The sequence below is a fragment of the Cydia splendana genome, chromosome 25 (assembly GCF_910591565.1).
Source record: "Cydia splendana chromosome 25, ilCydSple1.2, whole genome shotgun sequence".
NCBI lineage: Eukaryota > Metazoa > Arthropoda > Insecta > Lepidoptera > Tortricidae > Cydia > Cydia splendana.
In genome coordinates this window covers 7145351-7160314 of record NC_085984.1, presented here as the reverse complement: position 1 = coordinate 7160314, position 14964 = coordinate 7145351, and the positions used below count along the sequence as shown (strand labels likewise).

The 14964-nt window shown below is 37.3% G+C and overlaps 1 protein-coding gene across 1 annotated transcript in view; it reads left to right on the top strand.

Annotated features, from left to right (window-relative positions):
- Nucleotides 1-14964, top strand: part of LOC134802722 (zinc finger CCCH domain-containing protein 13-like) — a 73060-nt gene that overhangs the window by 19200 nt on the left and 38896 nt on the right. The gene's annotated exons all lie outside the window — the stretch shown is intronic.

Genomic DNA, 14964 nt, shown 5'->3' with positions numbered 1-14964 from the left:
AGATAATTATGAGTAATGCCGCCAAAAACACTACACGAAAAAGTGTATCTTTTTACACTCCATGTTTTTACAGAGTATTTTAGTAAGGAAACTCTAAGGGAAAAGTACTAAATTAGCTTAGACAACCTCTTTCTTTAAAACGGTCGAAAAATATGGTCTTAAAAGTTTATTTAATTAGCCAATAATAGAAATTGATAGATGAGGTATAACGTAAACGTACTGGTGCTCGACGCGGTCCCAGTGCATGTCATCTTGAAACCTAAGTCATTGTCAATAGAGGTGACAGCAAGGTGTCATCTATTGGGCATTGGCATGTCGAGCACTAGTACGTTTACCTTACAGTAAAAATTTTTGTTAGGTACTTATTGTTTTGCATTTGACAATATTTAACAAAATTGACAACCAACTGTAATGTGAGTCATAAGTTTTTAAATAATTTTTGAATTTTTTTTATACCTAATTGATAATATAGTAGACTGACTAACTATAACTATTTTAAAAAAGAAATCAAAATATTTGATAAAATTTAGTTGAATTCTTTATTGTAATAAACACATTGATAAAATAATTTGATTTGTTCACGAAAGTGCAAATAGAAACTTTAATAATAAATTATAAAAATATTAAATAACTAACAAAAAGTTTAGGTTTACTGACACAACTCCAACTTTAAAGTGATGACCATCATCGATTACAAAATATAATCCTTGATGCGGCCAAAAATCATCATGCTTAAAGGGGCCCACTGATTGACAGTCCGCCGGACGGTATCGGCCTGTCAGTTAGAACAAAATTTTTCCGAACAACTGACAGGCCGATACCGTCCGGCGGACTGTTAATCAGTGGGCCCCTTAAGGAAAAACGTGGCCAGGTTAAGTTCGTCGTGACCGTCGTTCAATGACTGAGATATCCCGTTATGTGACGAAATTTATCCTTATACCAAGAGATAGGTACACAACTTTGATTTTCCTTAATGCGCATAATCAGACAGAATGTGAATTTGTGCAGCGCATAGAAGTAAATATGTGTTGCTATCACAGATCTAGAAACCTAGAAAGATGCCTACGCTTGAAAATATTTTTTTTGTTTTTTATGAATGGTATCAGTCGATCAGGTTTTAAGGATCAAATGTCTGTATGGGACCCATTGTCTTAAAGCAATACAAAAGTTACAAATGATGGTCAAAGTCGGGCAACCCGTACTTTACCTATACTGACGAAACAAGGAAATTGCGGTGAAATATTGCGTTTATGTAGGATTGTTGCTATACAGTATTTTTTTTAATAAAATGTAAGGCATCGAATGATACCATATTTTTCCTACTTGGAAGTAAAAAAAATATTTTTTGAAACTTTGAGGTCTTATATTTTATTATTATTCTCATATATTTTTTAAGTTTCCAATTTATTGTGATAAATTGCTCATTTTCTATCTACTGTCCCATAATGATTACCTAGAATACCTACCTACCTAGATGCATCAGGATGGGCATTTCTGCCGTGGTTTTTGTTGTTTCTTTACATAACTCTAAACGAGTCTTGTGAAATGCCACCGAAAGGTCAGTTGGACGGTGACGACTTAAATAACGCAGGATAATGTCCACATGTTGAAATGGTGAATAAAAATCTACTGATGTCCATGACTATTCCCAAAATGAGCATTTGGCGACAAGAAGTTTTGCAAGAATAAATTTTACTCTTAACCAATACCTAGTGCCTAGTAGAAAGTTTCATGGCAACTTTGCAATATTTAACAATATTCCTTGGCACATTGCTACTCTAGTGGAATTTTAGTTATTTATAGGCCTTATCATCTGTGTCAGATGTTTTAAGACGAAACAGGAGCTGAGTTTTAAATATTTTAGGTAAATATACCCGTCTCGCTAACGGAAGCGGCACCTAAAAGTAGTGCGATAAGGACAAGGCGAAAAATCCTGCGTAAAAATCTCATAAATCCAGGTTTCGTACTCCTCTGTTTCCTCCTCCAAAACTTAACCAATCGTAACCAAATTTGGAAATCTAAATGATTATGAAATTATCTGTGTCGGACCGTTTTGCTTTTTTGGATAATTGATATCAGTTTTGAATGCCACGCCTCTCATTGCGGCATAGTCAATTAGGCCATTTTGGCCATTTTTGAAGGGCTCTAGCGCCTTAAAACACAAAAATATCAAAAAAAGCAAAACGGTCCGACACAGATATTGACAATGTTAATCTGTGTTGAAAAAATCATTGCTCGAGCTTCAAAAAACACGGAGGAAAACGAGGAGTACGTTTGTATGGAGAAATGACCACTCCCGTTGGCTCTTAAGTAGCATCCTGGTAACAACACTTGCGTTCGTGGCTGTATAGACGGCATAGGGATACGAGAGAGGATCCCTCGTCCACACACGCGGCAGGTGTATGCTCTCCCATACTTGGCATGATATGGAAGGATTGCGTGACAGATGAGTCTGTTCTAAGCGAGGCACAGCTCGCTAGTATTACATACATAGTAAAGAGACGACTGAGGTGGCTTGGACTTGTGTATGTAATGTTACTCAAACCATAGAGAAGGTAAGATAACTAAGGAAAGAGTGCTAACTCTTACATCAGTTATTTACCAAAACGCGGGTTTGTTTCGTAGTCGACATCTAACGCTATTTTTTATATATGTCTCTATGGCGAGACACAGCTCCCTAGTATCACATCCATACTAAAGAAGAGAAGATTGAGGTGGCTTGGTTGGGTACGTGTAGCGAATGGACTGTTACTTTAAACTGTTTAAAATTCTCAGTCCTTTCGCTTGCGATAGTTACGATGGTGAAACAGAGTCTGAAAGGTAGTTTCTACATACCAAATATAGAATTCTACAAACTCTTGAACTGAACTATTTAAAACCGCGTTGTGTAAGAATACTAATATTAAATCAATAGCTAAAGCCCACAATCTATTTTGTCACCTGTCGGCCTTCGTTTCCAACCTTGTTCAACCGGACAGACTTGTTACCTTAAACATGTACACAATTCTGCACCTTATCCAGTCGAGATACGGCAAAATATGTATAGATATTTATGGACTGGATTGTGCACAGTGGTGCGCATAACTATGTAAACGATTCTACACCTTACTCCGTTGATATAAGGATGCATGTGGATATACATTTCTGGACTGGATTGTGCACAGAATTCCGAGATTTTCCACAAGTAGTTGATAATAAATGAAAGGTCATTATTGCGTTGGACCACAGAATAAATAATAGTACTAGGTACAGAAGACTCACTCTCTAACAAAACGCGTCTGTTACGATCAGGACAGGTATGGCTGCTAGGTGGCGACAGCGCCACGCGCCGCTTATGGCTAGCCACCAAAATTGGTGTGGAACGGATGTACTTTTAGCTACCTGTAGCAAAGCGACGAAATCGCGGAGTGAGCCACGCCTGGTTGGACCAAAGGTTTATTTAATTAGTGGCCTAAAGGGGGCCACAGATTACCAGTTCGCCGGACGATATCAGCCTGCCAGTTGTTCGGAACTGTCACCTTTTGCGATTAACTGACAGGCCGATATCGTTCGGCGAACTGGTAATCTGCGGGCCCCTTTAGTTTTGTGCATTAAATCAAGCACTTTTACCTGTAAAAGCACTTACATGAATGCACAAAACCTAGCTCAAAAGTTATAAATTCCAACATAACTAGCTACGCCAAGCAATGACCTACCCATTGTTTCGTGTGAGACTGTATTGCCTCACACACACAATGGTACAGTCAACCACGTGATTTGACTGCAAAAAGCGCAGTTCGCAATAGGGTTTTAAACAAAGCATGCAGTGTAACAAAAGGACTCGAAGAACTTTGTTTATGTACTGATGAAGTGCGTAATTATTTTCCTTCGTATTTTCACGGAAACGCACGAATGTGTTTTGCTATTTCAGTCAGTCTCGGCACAAAAAGTGCTGAGGTTGACTGAAGTGTCATGACAAATACGAACGTTTCCGAGAAAATACGATGGAATACAATTATGCACTATATCTGTATCCTATGTTCTTGCGAATTTGCAGTCGGAGATCTCGGTTTGAACCCTATTTATAATATTCTTAGCGTCACAAAACAAAAATAGTGCACGGCCCGATTCGAACCTTAAGATACGTCAAAAGTTTGGTAATGATACGATATGAATCGGATAAGACAGTGTCAAAAGTGACGTTTTTGTTTGAAGAAACGTATCGTATTTTTAGCAAATGTTTGACCTATCTTAGAGTTCGAATCAGGCCGACAGGAATTGGTCGGGCCCGAGACGTCCAACACTTAATTTTTTATGATCGGTGATCATGCACGTGATGCTTTCTATAGAAAACGAAGTATCGGACGCCTCGGCCCGGACCCGGACAGGTCTAGCGTGAGATCCTTTAGCAGAGGCGTGGCGTTCAAAGAGTTAAATGCCGGCAACGCACTTGAAACCCCTGAGTTCTGCAGGTATCCATGGTCGATGGTAATATCTTACCATCAGGTGATTCGTCTGCTCATTTGCCTCATAAAAAAACCGGACAAGTGCGAGTCGGGCTCGCCCACCGAGGGTTCCGTACTTTTTAGTATTTGTTGTTATAGCGGCAACAGAAATACATCATCTGTGAAAATTTCAACTATCACGGTTCATGAGATACACCCTGATGACAGACAGACGGACAGACGGACATTGGATTCTTAGTAATAGGGTCCCGTTTTACCCTTTGGGTACGGAACCCTTAAACAGTTTAAAATATACTCAGCCGTACGTAATGTACTGGTTAAGGCCACAGGAAGCCGGAAACCGAAGGCGTGGGACCGTTAATTACTTATGAAAATCTTGACTCTGTTATAAAATGTATTGTTACTATGTTTTTGTATTGTTTAATGTATAAATATGACTCTGAAAATCAGGAAAAAAGAGCTAGTACGTGAAAATTATGGTTGGTTAACTATTAGACCGCCATTTTTGTCCAAAAATGTCACTCACACGCCAACATTGTTAAGGAAAGCAAGCAAATGTTAAACCTTACTATATTTAATACATCGTCTTATTGAGTTTACTGTCGGAGTATTGGTCAGTTTGTGTAATATTGTACTATAATTAATATTGAATGATATTTCGACGCAGTTAGAGTTAAACCAAGAAAAGTCTGCAGCGATTTTGATAGCCCACGCAGTGCAAGTGTTATTTATTATGTCTTAATTTCATATAAGTTTGACGTTTAAAATGACACTTGCACTGCGTGGGCTATCAAAATCGCTGCAGACTTTTCTTGGTCTATCTCTACAACCCGTGAACAAGATGCATGTAACTGCGCCGATATATCGGGAGCTCGATAACAATACAAATGGTAATCACGGTCCATATCCCGGTCGATATAACTGCCGTATTCGAACTTCAAGATATTCACAAGAGACGACACGTACTAGATCCATTCTAGATACGTTATAGTTTAGATATCAACTAAATCTCTTTTGCAGCGCAATTCGGGCAACCAATGTCACTTTTACGTTAGATAGAGTAAGATATCTATTAGATGTGAATTGGATCTCTAAGTTATATCCTGTGGAAATCGTTCAACAGTATCTCCAGAATCGAGCAAATGTCAAATTTGACAGGTTAGATCTTAAACATATCGTTATCGCATCTTGGTGATGTCTAATAGATGTCTATTTCAAAATCCGAATCGGGCCCTAAGTCTAGTGATACCGACAACAACCTTCACAATTAAGCTGCCGTTTCAATATCCGTGTATTCAAGAACAATGGTGTAGTATATCTCATTATTCGGCCACTTTATCCTATTGTACTCCTAATAACGTTATATAACTGAGGTCACTTAATACTTGTATGACTTTCGAAACGCGAATTACTAAAATTAGGTATCTAATTTGCCTCAGGAATATTAAATATATTAAGAACCGGTGATTCACGTATATTAAGTTGAAAAACGACATGTTTCACTCCGTACCGAGGAGTGTCATCAGGAGCTTGCGTGAGTGACCCGTTCTTAATATATTTAATATGTCTGTGTCTCACGGAAGTTTTGTTATAATTGTTATTAAAGTGCCTCAGGAATTTGTGTAGTAATATTTAACTGCGTAGGTACGTAATATTTATATGTCTTATTTGTATCTCGGGATCATGTGGTCGTGCGTGGGGACCGGGCTTTGGGAGGCGTGCGTGGGGCCGAAGTCAACATCGCAGAGGCCCTTTAAGACAAGTTTGATGTCATGTAGAACTAATGTACCTGGTTATTTTGGTTCTCCATTATGGATTTCACGAGCCGGGATTTATAGGCACACGGTGGCAAAAAGATAAATGCATTCCCGTTGCCAGGGAGGTTTTGGGACCAACTCCGAAATCACGAAATAAAAATTACCCTCCCATATAAAAATAGACCAGCCAAATTGCTCATTATAATCCCATCCCACAGTATCTATACATTTTTCACCTTATTTCAAAGGATTACATAAATAAATATCAGGGGACATCTTACACAGATCAACCTAGCCCCAAACTAAAAATAAAAAAATTAAGAAATGTATATATATTTATGAAATCGACTGTACAAGTGTAAATAAAATGGCATACATATCACAAAACGGGCATTAACCCGCAAATAAAACGAATAATAAACACAAATACCAAAACCAGCTCAATTAGTATCGGAAGACATAAAAAACATCTCGATACAGATTGCATAACCAGAAGTAGGTTGAACAGAAATTGCTCACTATCAACACAATTGCTGTATTATATGTTACACGTATTGCTGATTCTGGTTTAATTAATTAAAGATTTTTGTTTTGATACGAGTTTCTTGCCGGTTCCGGAATTTAGGAGGGATTTAAATCTCGGGCAGAGGTGTAGCGTTAGAGCCGGTGTAGCTTTATTTGACGTTCATAAGCAGCGATCGTACATTTTCCATCGTTTTTGGTGCAGCAGAGTGGTGTTAACGGAATTGGTATAGATAATTTCAACTGAAATGGTAAATTAAGGTTAATATCAACGTAATAAACGCTAAATAATCATTAGGGTTGAAATTATTTATACCAATTCCGTTAACAACACTTCGTGCACCAAAAACGCTGGAAAATGTACGATCCCTGTTCATAAGCGCATTGTCATATAAAAAAAAATCTGTTGATATCATTATAGGAGGTTAGTTACATATTACTCAGTTACAATCTCTATATTTGGAGATTATTTTAACTAAGCTTAGCCTTATGAATTATAATGTATTGTTTTGTTTTATTTAGTGCTTACATATTATTTTAATATTGTTGTAATTTACATTACCGTAAAACGGGGTGAAAAGACACGATTTTCAACTTTAAGGACGATTTTCGCCAATAATCCAAATGATAAAAGTAATAATTTTGATATCATTTTTTGAGTCTTGGTTAGTTCTTCAATTTTGCATTTGTGAAATAAATTTTTACCAACCCAATTTAGAGAAAATCAAAGAAAACTACCTGTTTTCTCCATATCCTTAAAACGGGGTCGATAGACACAAGAAAAGGGTGAATAGAAATATTAAGTTTTAGTTGTCATAGGCATCGAATTTGGTCATTATTATGTGGATACTCTATTGGCAAATGGTATATATATCTGTTAAACAGCTATTTGACACAAAATTATTTTTTCGTGTCTTTTAACCCCCAAGGCGTGTCTTTACACCCCTTTATTGTATCTAATCACCCCCTATGGCGTAACTGTTCACCATATGCGTGTCCACTGACCCCTTTATCACGTAAATTTGCTTGTTATTGTTTTTTTTTTGCAAAAAAATGCTTTATTATAGAGAAAATTAGTGATATTATTTATTATTTAGGTACTACAGATACTATATTACCAGGTTAGCTTACTTTTACTTAGTTAATGTCAAAACATTTACCGCTAGAACAAAGTTCAGAAAGGCTTCATTTCTTACCTCGGCGAGACCTTACTTTAGAGTCAAAAAAATCTAACTTTTAGGCAGTTTGATTAAGTTCTTTTGGTATCAATGTAGAGAATAAATAGTCTACTATATACGCATTCCAATCTAATTTTAGAGATGTACGTTTTTAAATATAACAACTTGAAAGAAAAAGTTCAAAATTTCTCTATTCACCCCGCGATTTCTGTTGACCCCGTTTTACGGTAATTAATGTTAATCGGTGCTTTGTTAAGTGTACCTACTCTTTGCTCTATCAGGATATTTTTCTAAAGTTTTTACTACATGTTTGGGTAAGCTGTTCTGGATATAGCCTAGGACCCTAGTCACCCTAGAGTACTTGAAAAATGAACTTAATAGTCGACTTAGGGAACGAGACTTTCACGATTTCACGTTTTGCCTAATCTTATGTCCACCGACATATCCACCAAATGTTATCAAAATACGGCGAAAAAAAAATTTATAACAAAAATAAAAATCGGAACCAATAACAAATCGTTATATCTGAATCGGCCATGTTTTTTTTTTCATTGGTAAGCATGAGTGCCATAAAAAGTAACATTTGTTTTTATGTCTATGTTTTAACTAGTAGTTATATTATAACATACATAACTTCATTACTTATTGGATATTACACTATAAAGTATAAAGTGGCATTCTATGGAACTTGCTAACTATGTAAACAAAAGTCACTAGTAAATATATGATTTTTGACGGTTGAAATATGGCGGTTTGATTACATAGTTAGCAAGTTCCATAAAATGATACTTTACAGGGTGATATCGAAGATGTGAACAAAAATGATAAGGAAATTTCTAGTAGACAAGTTTTGAAGGAACTAGAGTGACTATTAGGGTGTTTCTTATTTCGTTGTGGTTAAAATTGTCTACGTCTCAACAAATATACGTTTCTATTAAAAAAAACAATGAAAAGTAATTTTTTTAAGATTTTTCAATTACGTTTGTAGAGGTCGCCACCGCATATCTAAATACGAGAATTTGCCAGGATTTTAGGGTGATGTCCGGACTTTTGTCAGAATATTCCATTCCAAAAAAGGGAACCGTTATCAGGATCACTTTGTTGTCCGTCCGTCCGTCTGTCTGTCTGTCACTCTCAAGGGAATCAAAATTAATACTTCTCGTTGACCTAGAACTATGAAATTTGGCAAGTAATATCGTCTTATTTCATATAGTGACCCTACCTGTACCATATGAAACTTGTAATTTTTGCAGCAATAGTGCTCTCGAATTTTCTTTAAAAGTACATATTTATTCATTTTATTTATATGAGCCTAGAGTGTCCCACTGCTGGGCAAAGGCCTCCCTCCCCCCTTTCCACGTATCCCGGTCTTGACCCGTCTCCCACCAGTTCCTGTAAAAGTACATGATTTTTTTAAAACTTATGTTGCATTAGTATGTGGTCCCATAAACCATTTGTCAGAAGGGCCGAAGCAGATACATTAGAAACATAAAATTTACGATGTCAAGGTAATTTAGTATCATTAAGAACTGCAGTCATACCTGTATGATACCTTGCTTAGCCGGCTCGATAATTAATACATATAAACAAACATGTTTCTTAAAGTCATTACTCATTATCATTAGTATATGCGTTCTTTCTCTTGGCGGCCTAATAAGGAGAATTACGAAATATTAGGAAAAATCATGTGTTTAACATCTGTTAACAGAAAATTATCACAAAAGTGTGGCATATCCACAACTTTTGTGTCATATCATACATTATACGTTTAACATTTACTCATCAAAAACGGATATGGCAATAATAAAAATGCTTTTATTTCATGATTACCACTGTATTCACAATATTTGTTTGGTACTATAAATAGTAAATATATGTGCCTAAATGAGGAATACGTTCAATATTTTCTAAATGTAAAACTTTCCGAAAAATATTTTTTTTTGCTTGTTTTCGCTCTCCTGCAAACCATGTAAGTGGCGTATGGCACAAACGTATTCTCACCCGACGGTTTGTAGATATTTAATACAATAGAGCTGGCAACTCAGCAGCAGTCTCCCGCCATTATGAGCATCTGTCAATGTCATGTTCTATATTCGTGTCTTCTGAAATAAAGCGTTTGCTTATCGAATATTATCTGGTCGTATTAATTAATTACACCAAGTTAATTAGCGATATAACACACATCTGTAGGGCTAATGTGGTCGGCCCTTTATCATTTGTCACCATGCGTGTCACGTTTAGTCGAGTGTGCTCAGGCCATAAAAAGGTCAACTACGGCGTTCACTGAATAAGAGATTTCCTTTGGCAGAATTAATCTTTGTGTTCCTAAAATATATTTAAGAAGTGGAGCCACCCAGATTTTTGATGCAGGTGGGGGGTGGGGGGTTTTAAGCGTCGGCGACGTCTGAGGTTACTAATTTTTTAAGTTTAGGTTCTATGTCAAGTTTAGTGTCATTTTCAACGAAATCAAAGATGTAGACATAGATTTCATCTAAATCGGTTCAGCCGTTATTGATTCCCCATACAATCCTACATCTTCCTTTTCGCTTTTAATAGATTTTTTTGAACAAAAACTATCCTATGTTCGTCCCCGGGACTCAAAATATCTCTATACCAAATTTTATCAAAATCGGTTCTGCGGTTATTATAATCCCCATACAAATTTCCACCTCCCTTTTCACCCTTGAGGGATGATTTTTGAGATTAAAAGTATGCTATGTTATTCCCTGGAACTCTAACTATCTATGTACCAAATTTTAACTAAATTGGTTTAGCGGTTTAAGCGTGAAGAGGAATTTAAAAAAAAGTATTTTATGTGTTTTTACTTCGGAATGGTGTCATTATGATATCATAAATGAATTCGGCATCCCCGATTTATACGAAAATTATACCAAACTTGGCCTAGTAGCTTAAATGATATAGAAACAAGCTAAAGTTGAGAGCCCCCCCCCTTAAAATTTAAGGACCAATCCGGCCAAAGGAAATCTCTTGTTCACGCAACGCCGTATTTTAGGCCCAGCACCTTCCGCTAGTTCTAACAAATATGTAAGTACGAAAGTGACGCATGGCATGACATGTGATAAAAATGCGACCATGATAGCGCTTCAGTACGGATATGATGTCGTTCTTGTCTACGTGACAGCGTGATAAAACGGTGTCCGTCACTTTCTATCCCACGGTGTTAACAAGTGACAGTTATTTTATCACGTGGATAAAGCCATCCATAATACGCCGGCTGGATTGAGTATGCTAGTGATTCTGAGTTGGTAGAATCCAAAAATACCAGGATCTGTGAGAATCAGGTTTTCAATATTTATTTTAGAAAACGCCCATTTTTTTTATGAAGGCAAAGATTATATTATTCAAGTCGGCATATTACAATGCGCTTATGAACGTCCAATAAAGCTACGCCGGCTCCAACCCTACACCTCTGCCTCGAGAAGATTTAAATCCCCCCTCAATTGTAGGAGGGTATCCCAATATGGAACCGGCAACAAACTCGGCGGGACACGTCCCTCTGCCTCGAGAAGATTTAAATCCCCCCTCAATTGTAGGAGGGTATCCCAATATGGAACCGGCAACAAACTCGGCGGGACACGTCCCTCTGCCTCGAGAAGATTTAAGTCCCTCCTCAATTGGAGGAGGGTATCCCAATATGGGACCGGCAACAAACTCGGCGGGACACGTCTTTTCAAAACATTACATATTATAATTAAAATGCATTACGAGTAAATAAGAAAAAAATACAATTTTAATTACTATAATAACTATAATAGAGACTAATAGACGTGTAAGGCCCACTTGCACCATCCCACTAATCCGTGGTTAAGCGGTTAAACTGTTAACCCAGTGTCATCAACCCTATGAGGTACAGAGCATTACGGCCCAAAGAATCTGGAATTTCCTGGATTCAACTGGCATTAGTTAGTAGTGAACTTTAAAGGGCCGTCACAATAGATCACAGCTTGCTCGAAGTGTCACTCAAAGGCCCACAATACCCCCAATAATAATAAAATAGTGTCATATTGTACTCGTAACCCCTTACTCCAGGTTTCAGCGGTTAACCCCAGGTTAGTGGAATAATATGGTGCCAATGGCCATAAGTAAGATAAAAATCCTAAAAACGGCTTGGTAACGCATTTTTGGGTCACCTGTAGAATTCGATTGATACCACTGCCCTTCTAAATCCGTCATTTGAGCAATATCAGCAAAATAACACTTTATAAAAACAGCACTAACATGTTAATTGGCTGTTACTAAACCGCGGCTTATAAAACTATTATACAACTTTTTAGAGCTCAATTTTAAAATGCTTGCCCAATTCCGATGCAACAATAACATAACCTAGATATAACAGCTGATTTGATAGAATACGTGATGTCCCCGTTAACGTAGCTTGGGGGCACGAAATACCGAATTGAGGTGCGTCCACACCGCTGCTTAAAAACGGTGACGGTACGGAATCGCAGTGACGCACCGTAAGCGTACCGTTTTTATGGTTCCGTACCCAAAGGGTAAAAACGGGACCCTATAACTAAGACTCCGCTGTCCGTCCGTCTGTCTGTCACCAGGCTGTATCTCATGAACCGTGATAGCTAGGCAGTTGAAATTTTCACAGATGATGTATTTCTGTTGCCGCTATAACAACAAATACTAAAAACAGAATGTAATAAATATTTAAGTGGGGCTCCCATAAAACAAACGTGTTTTATTGCCGTTTTTTGCGTAATGGTACGGAACCCTTCGTGCGCGAGTGCGACTCGCACTTGGCCGGTTTTTTATCGCATGCTCTCCACACCGCTGCTTAACACACGCCGACGGTGCGGAATCGCAGTGACGCGTCGTAAGCGTCACGATTTTAACGCATGTCCTCCTATCCGGCTACCACCAATTTTGACATTGACATATTAGCTCGCGTCTACGTAACTTACTTTCATTACATCTCGCTTGCACTAATATGCGAGTACGAGCGAGATGCATAGAAAGTAAGTTACTTAGACGTGAGTGAATATGTCAATGTCAAAACTGGTGGTAGCGGTACTAGTGAATTCGTAAAGTTTACGGCACGTCACTGCGATTCCGCAAACAGACAGACTGACAGCGAAGTCTTAGTAATAGGGTCCCGTTTTTACCCTTTGGGTACGGAATTATATAAACGGTACGCCTACGGTGCGTCACTGCGATTCCGCACCGTCAGCGTTTTTAAGCAGCGGTGTGGTCGGACCTTAAACATTCAGGCCTATTCGAACGTACTATTTTATCTCAGCCTGTAATGCCTGTATAACTTAATTTTTCAAGATTAATTTAAATATACCTAGGTCAAACTTGGCAAACTTTTAGACGAAAAAAAAAGAATTTAAAATCAAAGTTTTCTAGAATATCATACGTATAAAAAATATATCTGCCTTATTAACATAACCTGTTTTGTCTCTATTATGTAGATAAAGTATTCATACACACACATACACAATAAACTGTGTCAAAAGGTCACAGACAAACTGCATTTACACCTGTGTATATTCAGCTCTTATATTAGCACTTAATATCTAAAAATATAAGTAGATGCAAAGACTAGTAAATAATGAAGACTGACACACTGACAGTCTCCATACAATGCCATCCTTTTAATTACTGAGATGGCGCCACGGGAAGTGATTGTAGGATTGTAGCCTTAGAAATAAAAACGCCATGCCATAAAGCCACTATTTACAGGTTTAAATTATTTATAGTTTGGTATTCAAACCTATTTCGAAGTGATAGGATGATATCCTGATCACTGATAGAAGTGATAGATTGAAATACTGGATTCTGATTCAGATTCTGATAGGATGATGTTTATTTAATTGGTTTTGAATTTGTCGTATGTACATATTCTTTTTAAAGTACTTAAGTTGTTTGATGTCATTACCTAATGTACCTATAGTATTCAAAATAATATAATATCATCTTATATGATGTTGATTTGTAAAAGCACATAATTTCTTTAATATAGAACTAGACAAAATATTTTATAAACATAAACAAGTAGGTAAAGGTAATAAATATTTGGTCTGGTTTATTTTATACCATACACTAACTTGGACCAATAAGATCACAAAACTAGGTAACTAAATGAAAATGCCCATCCACACCAATGACACATAACTTTGTTTGGTTACTAGTCTCTCTTACTAATTTGTCTCTCGTGTATGTGTGTTTGTGTTTGTTTAACGAATGAAACCAGGTAACAATGTCCATGGGTCCATTGTAACAAGGTATTACCAGCTTTATGTAACTTAGTTGATGCTGTTACATTCTGACACACTTTTGGTTGCTAGGTCTCGCAATTTTTAGGATTAGTCTTATTTTTGATCGTATCTGTTGGTCGGTCATTTGGAAAACTACGAGTACTTACCTAACCATATATTGCATACAATATGTTTGCATGTAAAATTTTGTAAATAAAGGTCAGTCAGGTGAGTCTTCTCACGTCAGACCGGGCCGTGTCCGGCGGAGCTCCCGGGAGCTTACTTTGACAGGCGACCACGTGATGCTTTCCATAGAAAACGATGCGCCGGAAGCTCCGGCCCGGACACGGCCCGGTCTAACGTGAGTCATCCTTTATGTTGTCATGAACCAGTCTTTTAACCTTTGATGAAGCGTCAACCAGTAACCACCAGGTACTTTTACACGTGGAACGTCACATTTTTTTTTAACAATGATACTATTATAAGCAAGCTGTGGTTACCTATAATTGGACAAACGTCTACCTTTAATGTTATGTAAGCTACAGATTATTTTTTTATGATGTATTGTCTGTTGGTGATCGTAAATAAATAAATAAAAAATCGCCTGGCTAACGGGACAGAATAACAATAAAAAAAGTTGATCCACCCAGGTAATCAACAATTTTCTCGACCCGTGCCCTCCGGTTTTTGAAACCTATTAAACATACAAAAGACTTTATACAAGAGGTTGTCCATTCGGCTGAATGTTCTATTTCGTTACCTTAGAAACTTGCTGTGAATACCTGATCAGGCATTTTTTTCAAAACATTGATGGGAAAATATATTCTCGGTATTT